This window comes from Hyperolius riggenbachi, chromosome 5 (assembly GCF_040937935.1).
Source record: "Hyperolius riggenbachi isolate aHypRig1 chromosome 5, aHypRig1.pri, whole genome shotgun sequence".
NCBI lineage: Eukaryota > Metazoa > Chordata > Amphibia > Anura > Hyperoliidae > Hyperolius > Hyperolius riggenbachi.
In genome coordinates, this window is record NC_090650.1 from 167,528,284 (window position 1) to 167,541,700 (window position 13,417).

The window sequence follows — 13,417 nt, forward strand, 5'->3', positions numbered from 1 at the left end:
GCCAACTTTATAGACTCCGAGTTTGTGAAAGGGCTGGGAATTCCATTACACTTTTTAGATCAAATGCAGCAAGCAAGCGGGAGAGACCGGCACTGCGAAAAAGCTGTGTTTATTCTAGACTTCTTGTATAAAAAGATGCACACATAAGCGGAAAAAGCAAATCTGACTTGCACATTGAATGCATACAAGTAGATGTGGGGTACCTGGAGGTGCGGTGGGTGCTGGGTGGTCAAGCCTGACGGCCGTTTCGCGCACGTCTGCGCATCTACGGAGGCTGCAAAGCGGAGAGGATAGATTGCCGGCATTTGTAGCCGAATGCGCATGGCGGAAGTGCATCGCCCCTTTCTCTCCGCCTCTACGTGAACCTTCACACTATGACAGACGGCTGAGACGCATAGCTTGTCAGCAGCGTCTGACGTCATGGCGGATAGAGACGCTGAAACTATTGAACAGCGTAGCGTAGCTTACGCATGCACGCCTGTGACGAAAGATGGGCTGGTCTAGCGCCACCCTGTGACACAAATTGAGAAGGCATCCACAGCATAACTTCAGGTTAAAGGAAAGTGATGAAAAATAAAAAAAACATATAATAGTATTGAGTGGGAAGGAAAGAGAAAACTAAGGAAAAAAACTATTAGAGTGACATGAAAGAAGAAAATAGTGCCTGTGTTATCTGCTGTAAGATGCTGTCTCAGCAGCATGGGTGTACTTAATAATTTAATAGCACAGCTAATAGTGTTACTCTAGTAATGAGAGGTGAAAAAAAAAGTGACGTAGTTAAAATCAATATGGAATCGGTCATCCTGCAGAAAAATCCCCTTGGGGTGAGACCCCATTCGTTGGGCTAGCTGACAGGGTGATCGATCCATCCAGGGGGGCATAGAAAGTTGGGAGGAATTGAATGGACACCTAACTGCTACATAGTACTAATGGATAGAACGTTCAATTCTAGAGGGGACATGAAAAAGGTCAAAACTCTAGCATATCGTATCATATCATGTTCACAGGGATTAAGGGTCCTGAAAGCAGGAGAGGTCGGTGTAGTCATTTAGGCCTAGGGGGCCCATAGCGTTGGTCCTTAAGATTAACAGGACCTCTTCACGTTTTAGTTTCCTTTCACGATTGCCACCCCTGGTGAGGGGTGGGACCTGGAGTACACCGGCAAAGGTAAGTTTGTCTGGATCTCCTCTATGTTCATTTCTCATATGTTCCACTACTCTGGGGGATCCTTTTCCGGAGCCTATAGAATTATAGTGCTCCCTGAACCTTTCGCCCAATGTTCTAGTGGTCTCGCCGATATAAAACCTCCCACTGGGGCACCACAGGGCGTATACCACGAATTTGGTTTTACAGGTAATAAATGCACGTACGCTCCGTCGTACGGGCCCAATTTGTAAATTTGGGCCTGTGACCATTTGTCTACATGACTTACACCGACCGCATCTGTGATTGCCCTGTGGTTGGCTCCTGCGTAGCCAGTCACTTCCATCTGGAGAATAGAATTCACTCCTACTGATTAAGGACCCGATGGTTGGGGATCTTCTAAATGAAAATAGGGGACCCTCCTCTACCATTGGTTTTAAGCTCGCATCTTTCATTAGGATGTCCCAATGTCTAATTACTGAGTTCTTGATAACGTCTGACATTGTACTGAATTCAAAGGAAAAAGGAGTTCTTTTATCTCTGATTTTCCTGGTTCCTTTCCTTTGAAGGAGGGTTTGCCTACTTTGAGAACAAGCTCTATTAAAGGCCTCTCGAATTGAGTGTTCTTCATAGCCTCTGGCAGCTAGCCTACATCCCAGCTCCTCAGCCTGGCGGCGGAATTCTGTATCACTAGCATTATTTCTGCGAAGCCTGAGGAACTGGCTGTAGGGCAGCGCCCTAGTCACGTGCTCGGGGTGGAAACTTGCCCTGTGAAGTATGGAATTAGACGCTGTAGGTTTCCTGTATCCCTTTGGTATCAGCTTTTTGTTCTTAATTTCTAATTCCAGGTCTAGAAAAGCGACCTTATCATGGCTGATAGTGGCCGTAAAGGCCATATTGCAGTTATTGTGATTGATGTATTCCAGGAACATGGAAAAAGATTCACAAGTCCCGGACCAGAATACAAGGTTGTCGTCCACATACCTGGACCACATCCTAAGTTGCTGTTTGAAAGGATTGCAGGCGGAGTGAATGTACAGCTCCTCCCACCACGCCAAGAATAGATTGGCGTAGGTACAGGATACAGCTGTACCCATAGCAGTTCCAGATGTCTGCCAGTACCATTTCCTGTCAAACACAAAGGCGTTGTGAGTTAAAACGAACTGAAGACACTCACAAATGAAGGTCTTGTATGTTTCGCTTTTGTCTGTCCTGTCCAAGAAGAGTCTTACAGCCTGTACCCCCAAGTCGTGGGGTATGCGGCTGTATAAGCTTTCGACGTCGATCGTCGCCAGGAGATCACCTTCGCACCAGTCGAGGTCTTCAAGGCCCCTTAAGACATCAACTGTGTCAGAGAAGTGAGAAGGAATTCCCTCTAATAAAGGCCTCAGGATGTGGTCCAAGTACCTGGACAACCGCTCCGTCGTCGACCCAATGCCAGAGACAATGGGCCGACCCGGAGGGCTAGTCCGGGACTTGTGAATCTTTGGAATATGATACCAAATTGGCTTAATTGGATCAGTGGGCAACAGCCCACTAGCCAAAGTGGGGGTTAATACCCCCAGTTCCACTCCTTTCTTTAAAAGGGACCTTAAAGAGTTCTGATAATGAGAAGTGGGATCTCCAGTCAAGGGTTGGTAGGTGTTCTTGTCTTGCAGTTGCCTAAGAGCTTCATTCCTGTATTGCTCCGTGGACATGACCACGATCATTCCTCCCTTATCTGCCCTTTTTATTAATAGGTCAGGTCTTTTACGTAACCACTTTAGTGCACGTTGTTCTTTTTCGGATAGGTTTCTAGTGGCCTTTGGATAGATTTCTGCCTTTAGATCTCTTTCTACCATCTTTTGAAAGACATCCAGGCATGATCCTGGTTGGACTGGGAATGGGGAAATGGATTTGCACGGTCTGAAGGAAGAAATTTCACCACAACTGAGTGTTGTCATGTCTTCTGGTGGTGCCTGACTATTGTCCATTGTAGTATCTAATTCCTTCATAATCTCTACGTTAGCCAAATCTTGATCATCCCACTCTATTTTGGGGCTAAAACCTAAAGGACTCACTTTTGCATTTCCCCATATAGTACTAGCTTTCATTGGAGCTTCCTTTCTTTTAGCGAAATGCCATCTAATGTTTAGACGTCTAATATTTTTATACATTTCTATTTTAAATTTCGCAAAGTCAAAGTCTGCCGCTAGTGAAAAATGTAGGCCTTTTTGCAGTAAAGACTCCGTTCCCTCTGGTAAATTTTGGGTGGAAAGGTTTAAAATCTCCAATGGTTGTGGTATTTCTCCTTTTAATGATAATTCTTCTTCCGCTTGCGATCTTTCTTGTCCTCCCATGATAGTCGTTTGTTGTTATTTCTTGGCTTTATTTTTTCCTCTCCCCCTCCGCGTGCTCCTCCTAAAGGGCGTACAGGAGTCTTAGGGTCACTGCCACTCTGCTGTCCTCGTGTGGCTGGATTTTTTACGTCCACTTTAGCCTCATCCTCACTGGATTCGGTATCTGTGGTCCTGTAGCCTTTCCCTTTTTTCAAAGGTTTTGCTCTTCCTCCTCTTTGCCAGGAGAAGTATCTTTTGAGGAGATGATCTTCCTTATCTCTCTGGAATTTTTTCAATTTCCTTTCTTTGATGCTATCTTGTACCACTGTGAGCTTATGGTCGATCTTTTTCAAAGTTTTTGAGTATTGCTTCTTCTCCACCATACTCTGATATTGGCTCTTTACAGTCTCTATCTCTTTAAGAGTTTTCACATGTTCCTCCTTTGTTCGTTCCAGAACTATGTCTTGCAGATTAGCAGCATGTATTAGATAAGCATTTTTCCATTTTTTGACGAAAGCTTCATCATTCTGATATTCAGATGGCTCTACATAGCGTCTAAAGCCTCGTGCCACTATTTTGTCTTCTTTATATTGCTGCAAGGTAGTGACTGTCCAAAACAATTTCACCTCCTTTTCACTAAGCCTCTCTAGATTGATTTCTGTGACCCGTGCACCCACCGTTTTGTTCGATGCTGTAGATGTTGCCAAGTTTTTGAAAAAACTTATTACATCGCATCGTCCACTGGCTACTGCAGCTCCTTCTTGCTCATCTTCACGCGATGAACTGTCGTCTTCTGACTCAATTGGTACATCGTAGTGGTGACTGGATGTGGTCGACATATCCATGTGCTCTAACTTAAAATGGAACAATGTAACAGCAATGTGGGGAGGAAGGAGCGAGTTGGCACTGTGGTACGGCAAGTGTGCTTGAGTAGTCAGTTAACAGGTACCCCTTGCTAAACAGCTAAGCGTGCTCTGGTAGATGGGCAAACATGGTAGCAAATGAAGCAAGCAAGTGGGAGAGACCGGCACTGCGAAAAAGCTGTGTTTATTCTAGACTTCTTGTATAAAAAGATGCACACATAAGCGGAAAAAGCAAAGCTGACTTGCACATTGAATGCATACAAGTAGATGTGGGGTACCTGGAGGTGCGGTGGGTGCAGGTTGATCAAGCCTGACGGCCGTTTCGCGCACATCTGCGCATCTACGGAGGCTGCAAAGCGGAGAGGATAGATTGCCGGCATTTGTAGCCGAATGCGCATGGCGGAAGTGCACCGCCCCTTTCTCTCCACCTCTACGTGGACCTTCACACTATGACAGACGGCTGAGACGCATAGCGTGTCAGCAGCGTCTGACATCATGCCAGCTAGAGACGCTGAAACTATTGAACAGCGTAGCGTAGCTTACGCATGCACGCCTGTGACGAAAGATGGGCTGGTCTAGCGCCACCCTGTGACACAAATTGAGAAGGCATCCACAGCATAACATCAGGTTAAAGGAAAGTGATGAAAAATAAAAAAAAACATATAATAGTGTTGAGTGGGAAGGAAAGAGAAAAATAAGGAAAAAACTATTAGAGTGACATGAAAGAAGAAAATAGTGCCTGTGTTATCTGCTGTAAGATGCTGTCTCAGCAGCATTGGTGTACTTAATAATTTAATAGCACAGCTACTAGTGTTACTCTAGTAATGAGAGGTGAAAAAGATGTGACGTAGTTAAAATCAATATGGAATCGGTCATCCTGCAGAAAAATCCCCTTGGGGTGAGACCCCATTCGTTGGGCTAGCTGACAGGGTGATCGATCCATCCAGGGGGGCATAGAAAGTTGGGAGGAATTGAATGGACACCTAACTGCTACATAGTACTAATGGATAGAACGTTCAATTCTAGAGGGGATACCGAATCCAGTGAGGATGAGGCTAAAGTGGACGTAAAAAATCCAGCCACTCGAGGACAGCAGAGTGGCAGTGACCCTAAGACTCCAGTACGCCCTTTAGGAGGAGCACGCGGAGGGGGAGAGGAAAAAATAAAGCCAAGAAAGAACAACAAACGACTATCATGGGAGGACAAGAAAGATTGCAAGCGGAAGAAGAATTATCATTAAAAGGAGAAATACCACAACCATTGGAGATTTTAAACCTTTCCACCCAAAATTTACCAGAGGGAACGGAGTCTTTACTGCAAAAAGGCCTACATTTTTCACTAGCGGCAGACTTTGACTTTGCAAAATTTAAAATAGAAATGTATAAAAATATTAGACGTCTAAACATTAGATGGCATTTCGCTAAAAGAGAGGAAGCTCCAATGAAAGCTAGTACTATATGGGGAAATGCAAAAGTGAGTCCTTTAAGTTTTAGCCCCAAAATACAGTGGAATGATCAAGATTTGGCTAACCTAGTGATTATGAAGGAATTAGATACTACAATGGACAATAGTCAGGCACCACCAGAAGACATGACAACACTCAGTTGTGGTGAAGTTTCTTCCTTCAGACCGTGCAAATCCATTTCCCCATTCCCAGTCCAACCAGGATCATGCCTGGATGTCTTTCAAAAGATGGTAGAAAGAGATCTAAAGGCAGAAATCTATCCAAAGGCCACTAGAAACCTATCCGAAAAAGAACAACGTGCACTAAAGTGGTTACGTAAAAGACCTGACCTATTAATAAAAAGGGCAAATAAGGGAGGAATGATATGGAAGTGACTGGCTACGCAGGAGCCAACCACAGGGCAATCTCAGATGCGGTCGGTGTAAGTCATGTAGACAAATGGTCACAGGCCCAAATTTACAAATTGGGCCCGTACGACGGAGCGTACGTACATTTATTACCTGTAAAACCAAATTCGTGGTATACGCCCTGTGGTGCCCCAGTGGGAGGTTTTATATCGGCGAGACCACTAGAACATTGGGCGAAAGGTTCAGGGAGCACTATATATAATTCTATAGGCTCCGTAAAAGGATCCCCCAGAGTAGTGGAACATATGAGAAATGAACATAGAGGAGATCCAGACAAACTTACCTTTGCCGGTGTACTCCAGGTCCCACCAGGGGTGGCAATCGTGAAAGGAAACTAAAACGTGAAGAGGTCCTGTTAATCTTAAGGACCAACGCTATGGGCCCCCTAGGCCTAAATGACTACACCGACCTCTCCTGCTTTCTGGACCCTTAATCCCTTAATCCCTGTGAACATGATATGATACGATATGCTAGAGTTTTGACCTTTTCCATGTCCCCTCTAGAATTGAACGTTCTATCCATTAGTACTATGTAGTAGTTAGGTGTCCATTCAATTCCTCCCAACTTTCTATGCCCCCCTGGATGGATCGATCACCCTGTCAGCTAGCCCCACGAATGGGGTCTCACCCCAAGGGAATTTTTCTGCAGGATGACCGATTCCATATTGATTTTAACTACGTCACATCTTTTTCACCTCTCATTACTAGAGTAACACTATTAGCTGTGCTATTAAATTATTAAGTACACCCATGCTGCTGAGACAGCATCTTACAGCAGATAACACAGGCACTATTTTCTTCTTTCATGTCACTCTAATAGTTTTTTTCCTTATTTTTCTCTTTCCTTCCCACTCAACACTATTATATGTTTTTTTATTTTTCATCACTTTCCTTTAACCTGATGTTATGCTGTGGATGCCTTTTCAATTTGTGTCACAGGGTGGCGCTAGACCAGCCCATCTTTCGTCACAGGCGTGCATGCGTAAGCTACGCTACGCTGTTCAATAGTATCAGCGTCTCTAGCCGCCATGACGTCAGACGCTGCTGACACGCTATGCGTCTCAGCCGTCTGTCATAGTGTGAAGGTCCACGTAGAGGCGGAGAGAAAGGGGCGGTGCACTTCCGCCATGCGCATTCGGCTACAAATGCCGGCAATCTATCCTCTCCGCTTTGCAGCCTCCGTAGATGCGCAGACGTGCGCGAAACGGCCGTCAGGCTTGATCACCCAGCACCCACCGCACCTCCAGGTACCCCACATCTACTTGTATGCATTCAATGTGCAAGTCAGCTTTGCTTTTTCCGCTTATGTGTGCATCTTTTTATACAAGAAGTCTAGAATAAACACAGCTTTTTCGCAGTGCCGGTCTCTCCCGCTTGCTTGCTTCATTTGCTACCATGTTTGCCTATCTACCAGAGCACGCTTAGCTGTTTAGCAAGGGGTACCTGTTAACTGACTACTCAAGCACACTTGCCGTACCACAGTGCCAACTCGCTCCTTCCTCCCCACATTGCTGTTACACTTTTTAGATCGACAAGTAGTGGTCACCGCAGTTGATGAGTCCCCATTACAATACAGACAACCCCTCTCTCAGACCCCGATGTTGTCATGCACGATAGGGGTTTTACACAAAGAAAGTCTACAGTTTCTTGTACTGCGCATGGCAACCTCTACCATTATTCTTGGAATGCCCTGGTTGCAATTGCACTCCCCACAGATAGACTGGGCTTCAGGTCAGCTACAGAGTTGGTCACCTTACTGTCATCGTCATTGTTTGGGAAAAGTTGCTATTTGCGCCACTAAGGTAGAGGTTAAAGGGGTGCCGGTACAATACGCTGAATTTGCTGACGTGTTCTGTCCTAAGTCCGCTGATAAACTCCCACCTCATCGGAGTTTCGACTGTCCCATAGATTTGAGATCTGGTTGTATGCCCCCTAGAGGGCATCTCTATAATTTGTCCGGGCCTGGGCGGGGTTTTTTTTTTGTACAAAAGAAAGACGGTGGTTTTAGGCCTTGTATTCATTACCAAGGTCTAAATAAGATCACCGTAAAGAATCGCTATCAGTTGCCTCTGATAGACGATCTTTTTGCTCAGGTTACCAATGCCAGTATCTCTTCAAAATTTGACTTACGTGGGGCACACAACCTGATACGCATCAGGAACGGTGACGAATAGATGACGGCCTTCAACACGCCCGACGGGCATTACGAATATCTAGTTATGCCCTTCGGGTTGTGTAACGCCCCTGCCGTCTTCCAGGAGTTGATCAACGAGGTCTTTAGGGAGGTGCTGGGGAAATTTGTACTAGTTTATCTAGATGATATACTGATTTTTTCCCCAAACCTTACCGAACATCGTAAACATGTCAAGTTTGTGTTGAAGAAGTTAAGACAGATTTCACTGTATGCAAAATTAGAGAAGTGCCTCTTTGAAGTCACTAAGATTCCTTTTCTGGGATACATTATTTCCACTTCAGGTCTCTCTATGGACCCAGAAAAGGTCTCCGCTGTCCTGGAATGGCCTCAACCGGTTGGCTTAAAGGCACGTCAGAGATTCCTTGGCTTTGCCAACTACTACAGGAAATTCATCAAGGGGTTTTCCTCAGTAGTGGCCCCCCTTACCAGTCTTACCAAGAAAGGGGCTGATCCTTATCATTGGACGTCAGAGGCCCAGGCAGCCTTCGATACCCTGAAGAAATGATTCTGCTCCGCACCCATTCTGAGACACGTAGATGTAACTCTTCCTTTCATTCTGGAAGTAGGTGCATCAGAAGTTGGGGTGGGAGCTGTGCTGTCTCAGCGTTCAGGGCCTCAGGGTAAACTGCACCCATGTGCCTTCTTTTCCCGTAGATTCTCTCCTGCTGAGAGAAACTACGATATTGGTAATCGGGAGTTGTTGGCCATTAAGTTGGCCTTTGAGGAGTGGCACCATTGGCTGGAGGGGGCAGAGCACACTATTACAGTCTACACAGACCACAAGAACTTGGAGTAGTATATTGAAGGAGCCAAGAGGCTCAGCCCCCGACAAGCTCGTTGGTCTTTATTTTTTTCTAGGTTCAGATTTGTGATTACGTTTACACCGGGTAGTAAAAATGCCAAGGCTGATGTGCTCTCCAGGTGCTTTGAACCTGAAACAGTCCAAAGGTCGGTTCCGGAGACCATATTACCACAGAAAATAGTTTTGGCAGCTACTGACTCATGGGAGAACTGGGCTGTTACGCTGGGTGCCTATCAGCAGGACATTCCTGAGGGGAAACCTGAAGGGGTTATGTTTGTTCCACTTCCTTTCCGCCTCCAACTATTACAATTATTTCACTGTCATAAGAATGCTGGGCATCCTGAGGCAGCTCGAACTCAGGATTTACTAGCCCGATGTGTATGGTGGCCTTCTTTGGCACTGGACTGTAAGGAGTTTGTCAGGGAGTGCTCTGTCTGTGCCAAGAGCAAGCCCTCCCGCCAGGCACCTGTGGGTACGTTGCAACCCCTAACAGTACCAAACAAACCTTGGACCCACTTGTCCATGGATTTTGTGGGTGAACTTCCCAGGTCAGAAGGAAAAACGGGTGGTAGTCGATAGGTTCAGCAAGATGGCTCATTTTGTCCCACTGAAAGGACTCCCCTCGGCCCAAAAGTTAGCGGATCTCTTTATTCAAAACGTTTTCCGGCTGCATGGATGGCATTCCGGAGAATGTGGTGTCAAATCGGGGAGTCCAATTTGTTTCAAAATTTTGGAGAGCTTTTTGCCGTCAGTTGGGCATGGACCTATCGTTCTCTTCAGGCTACCACCCACAGACCAATGGCCAGACAGAAAGGGTTAACCAGTCCCTGGAACAATTCCTCAGGTGCTATGTGGCAGATGCTCAGTCAGATTGGGTCAAATTCCTGCCGTTGCGGAATTTGCACACAATAATCTGAAGAGCTCCTCCATGGGTTTTTCACCATTTCAGGTGGTATCTGGGAAATCTCCAAAGTTTGCTCCGCTCCCCGTGATATCCACTTCTTTCCCGGCCTTAGAGGATTGGCAGAAGGCCTTAAAAGAGATATGGATTCTTGTCCAGAATAACCTGGGTAAAGCATTTAGGGCAAAAAAGAAACAGGCAGACAAGAGATGATCTATAGAATGGAGCTTGGCTCCAGGGGACATGGTTTGGGTTTCTACATGACATATAGCGTTGAAACAACTGTCACCTACGTTTGGTCCCGGTTTTATTGGCCCATACCCTGTTTCAAAAAAGTTAAATGCAGTCACAAATGTAATTGACCTCCCCGCCAGTATGAGAGGGGTAAGGTCATTCCACGTTTCTTTATTGAAACCTGCGGTGCATGCAAGCTCCTCTCCCCCCCCCCCCCCCTGTGATGGTTGAAAATCAACCCGAATATGAGGTCGAGAGGATTCTGGATTCTCGTCGGATTCAGAATTCCATACAATATTTGGTCCATTGGAAGGGATATGGGCTAGAGGAGAGGTCTTGGGTACCAGAGGCTCGCATGCATGCCGAGGAGTTAAAGAGAGAGTTTCACGAGTCACACCCTGGGAGACCGGGTGGGAGATGTCCGGAGTCCACTCCTCGGGGGGGGGGGGGGTACTGTAATAAATAGCGGAACCGCCGCCAGAACGCACATGGTGGCGGGTTCCGCATCACAAGCAGGAGCCTTCGCTTCTCGGCCGGCGGGCGGAGTAGGGCAGGCGGCGGAGTCCGTGAGCTCGGTGGACTCCGCCGCACGGTCACTGCCTGGGGGGTCATCCGCTCCGTCGCCGGCTCACTGTCTCCGCCTTACGCGCGCACGCGCGAGGAGACAGGAACTTTATGCATCCAGAAGGGGAGTCAGCTGACCAGGCCGGTCAGCTGACTCCAGCAGCTTCTTGGATTGGCTGGGGCTCTGGGGCGGTGCTGGGCAGCTCTTTGGCTACATATAGGACTTGCTTGTCAGTAGCAAGTTGTCTGCTGTCGTGAATACTTCTGTGTTAGCGCTCAGACCTTAGACTAGATCCCAGGTGTCGAAATCAAGGACTTCACACCTAAGACTAGGATTGTATTGTATTGTTTCCCTGTGTATTGTTTACCTGTGGTTAACTCTAATTGTTATTGTACTTCTGCCTATCTGATTCAAGTTGCCAACCCTGCCTGTTTACCAACTCTGAATCAGCCTTCTGTTTCTGTACCTTGCCAGCCCGCTCCGTTACCGACTATTGGCTTGGTTTCTGACTATCCTCTTGTCTCACGTCTCTGTATCGCTGCTCACCGTACTGTTGCCGAACCTCTGCCTGTCTGACCTTTCTCCCTTCAGTGGAACGTCTCCCACTGTAGGGTTCTCCCTGAGGCTTGCCTCTCCGAGACGCTTGCCCTAGCAGACCGTTACTGCTAGAGGCCGAGAATCTCCCTCTGCCTTATTGGGGGATCTCACACTCGGGGTTCCCATTCAGAGGTAACCACACCTCTGAGGAATCGCCGGGTGGTGGATATTTCCACTACGTTGTGTATTGTTACTGCATTGATTATTATCACATTTATTCGTGTGTCGATTACCCTATTTTGAACGGCACGCATTATAAGCAATTCCGCAGATTGCTATATAATCGGGTCTGTCCTTGTATTATTGGTGATTCTGCGGATCCCCAATAATCAAGGTGCTGGGTGTGACACTGATCCCGTCTGATCGTTTCAGGCGCTACATCTGTAGTGAGCCTCCTGCTGATTTACCATCAGGAAGATACTGATTACTTTGCTCCTATATCTGCAGTAGTGGTTACTGCAGATAACCACGTAATCAGATCCCCGTGCTCTAGCTGACAGATTGTCACAGTTATCTTATGGAATTTTTAATATGTATGTTATGAGGGTACAGTGGGATGTGAAAGTTTGGGCAACCTTGTTAATCGTCATGATTTTCCTGTATAAATCATTGGTTGTTAGGATATAAAATGTCAGTTAAATATATCATATAGGAAACACACACAGTGATATTTGAGAAGTAAAAATAAATTTATTGGATTTACAGAAAGTGCACACTAATTGATTAAATCAAATTAGGCAGGCGCATAAATGTGTGCACTGTTGTCATTTTATTGATTCCAAAACGTTAATAAATAATTATTGGAACTCAAATTGGCTTGGTAAACTCACTGACTGCTGACCTACATATGCAGGAGAATCCAGTTATGAGAAAGAGTATTTAAGGGGGTCAATTTTAAGTTTCCTGCCTCTTTTCATTTTCTCTGAAGAGTAGCAACATGGGGGTCTCAAAACAACTCTCAAATGACCTGAAGACAAAGATTGTTCACCATCATGATTTAGGGGATGGATACAGAAAGCTGTCTCGGAGATTTCAGCTGTCTGTTTCCACCGTTAGGAACATATTGAGGAACTGGAAGACCACAGGCTCATTTCAAGTTAAGGCTCAAAGTGGCAGACCAAGAAAAATCTCGGATAAACAGAAGTGACGGATGGTGAAACCAGTCAGAGCCAACCCATAGACCAGCAACAAAGACCTTCAACATCATCTTGCTGCAGATGGAGTCACTGTGCATCGTTCAACCATTCGGCACACTTTACACAAGGAGATGCTGTATGTGAGAGTGATGCAGAGGAAGCCTTTTCTCCGTCCACAACACAAACAGAGCCGCTTGGGGTATGCTAAAGCACATTTGGACAAGCAAGCTTCATTTTGGAATAAGGTGCTGTGAACTGATGAAACTAAAATGGAGTTATTTGGGCATAACAAGGGGCATGGAGGGACAATTATGCATGGAGAAAAAACAACACAGCATTACAAGAAAAACACCTGCTACCTACAGTAAAATATGGTGGTGGTACCATCATGCTGTGGGGCTGTGTGGCCAGTGCAGGGACTGCGAATGTTGTCAAAGTTGAGTTATGCATGGATTCCACTCGGTATTAGCAGATTCTGGAGACCAATGTCCAGGAATCAGTGACAAAGCTCAAGCTAAACACTGCTCAAAATCCATTAAGGCATTCATGCAGAGGAACAAGTACAACATTCTGGAATGGCCATCTCAGTCCCCAGACCTGAATATAATTTAAAATCTGTGGTGTAAGTTAAAGAGAGTTGCCTGTCTATGCTCAGAAGCCATCAAACCTGAATGAACTAGAGATGTTTTGTAAAGACCAGAATCTAGACTCTTATTGGAACCTACAGGTTGTGTTTAGAGGCTGTAATTTCTGAAAAAGGAAGATCTACTAAAAATAGATTTCATTTCTTTTT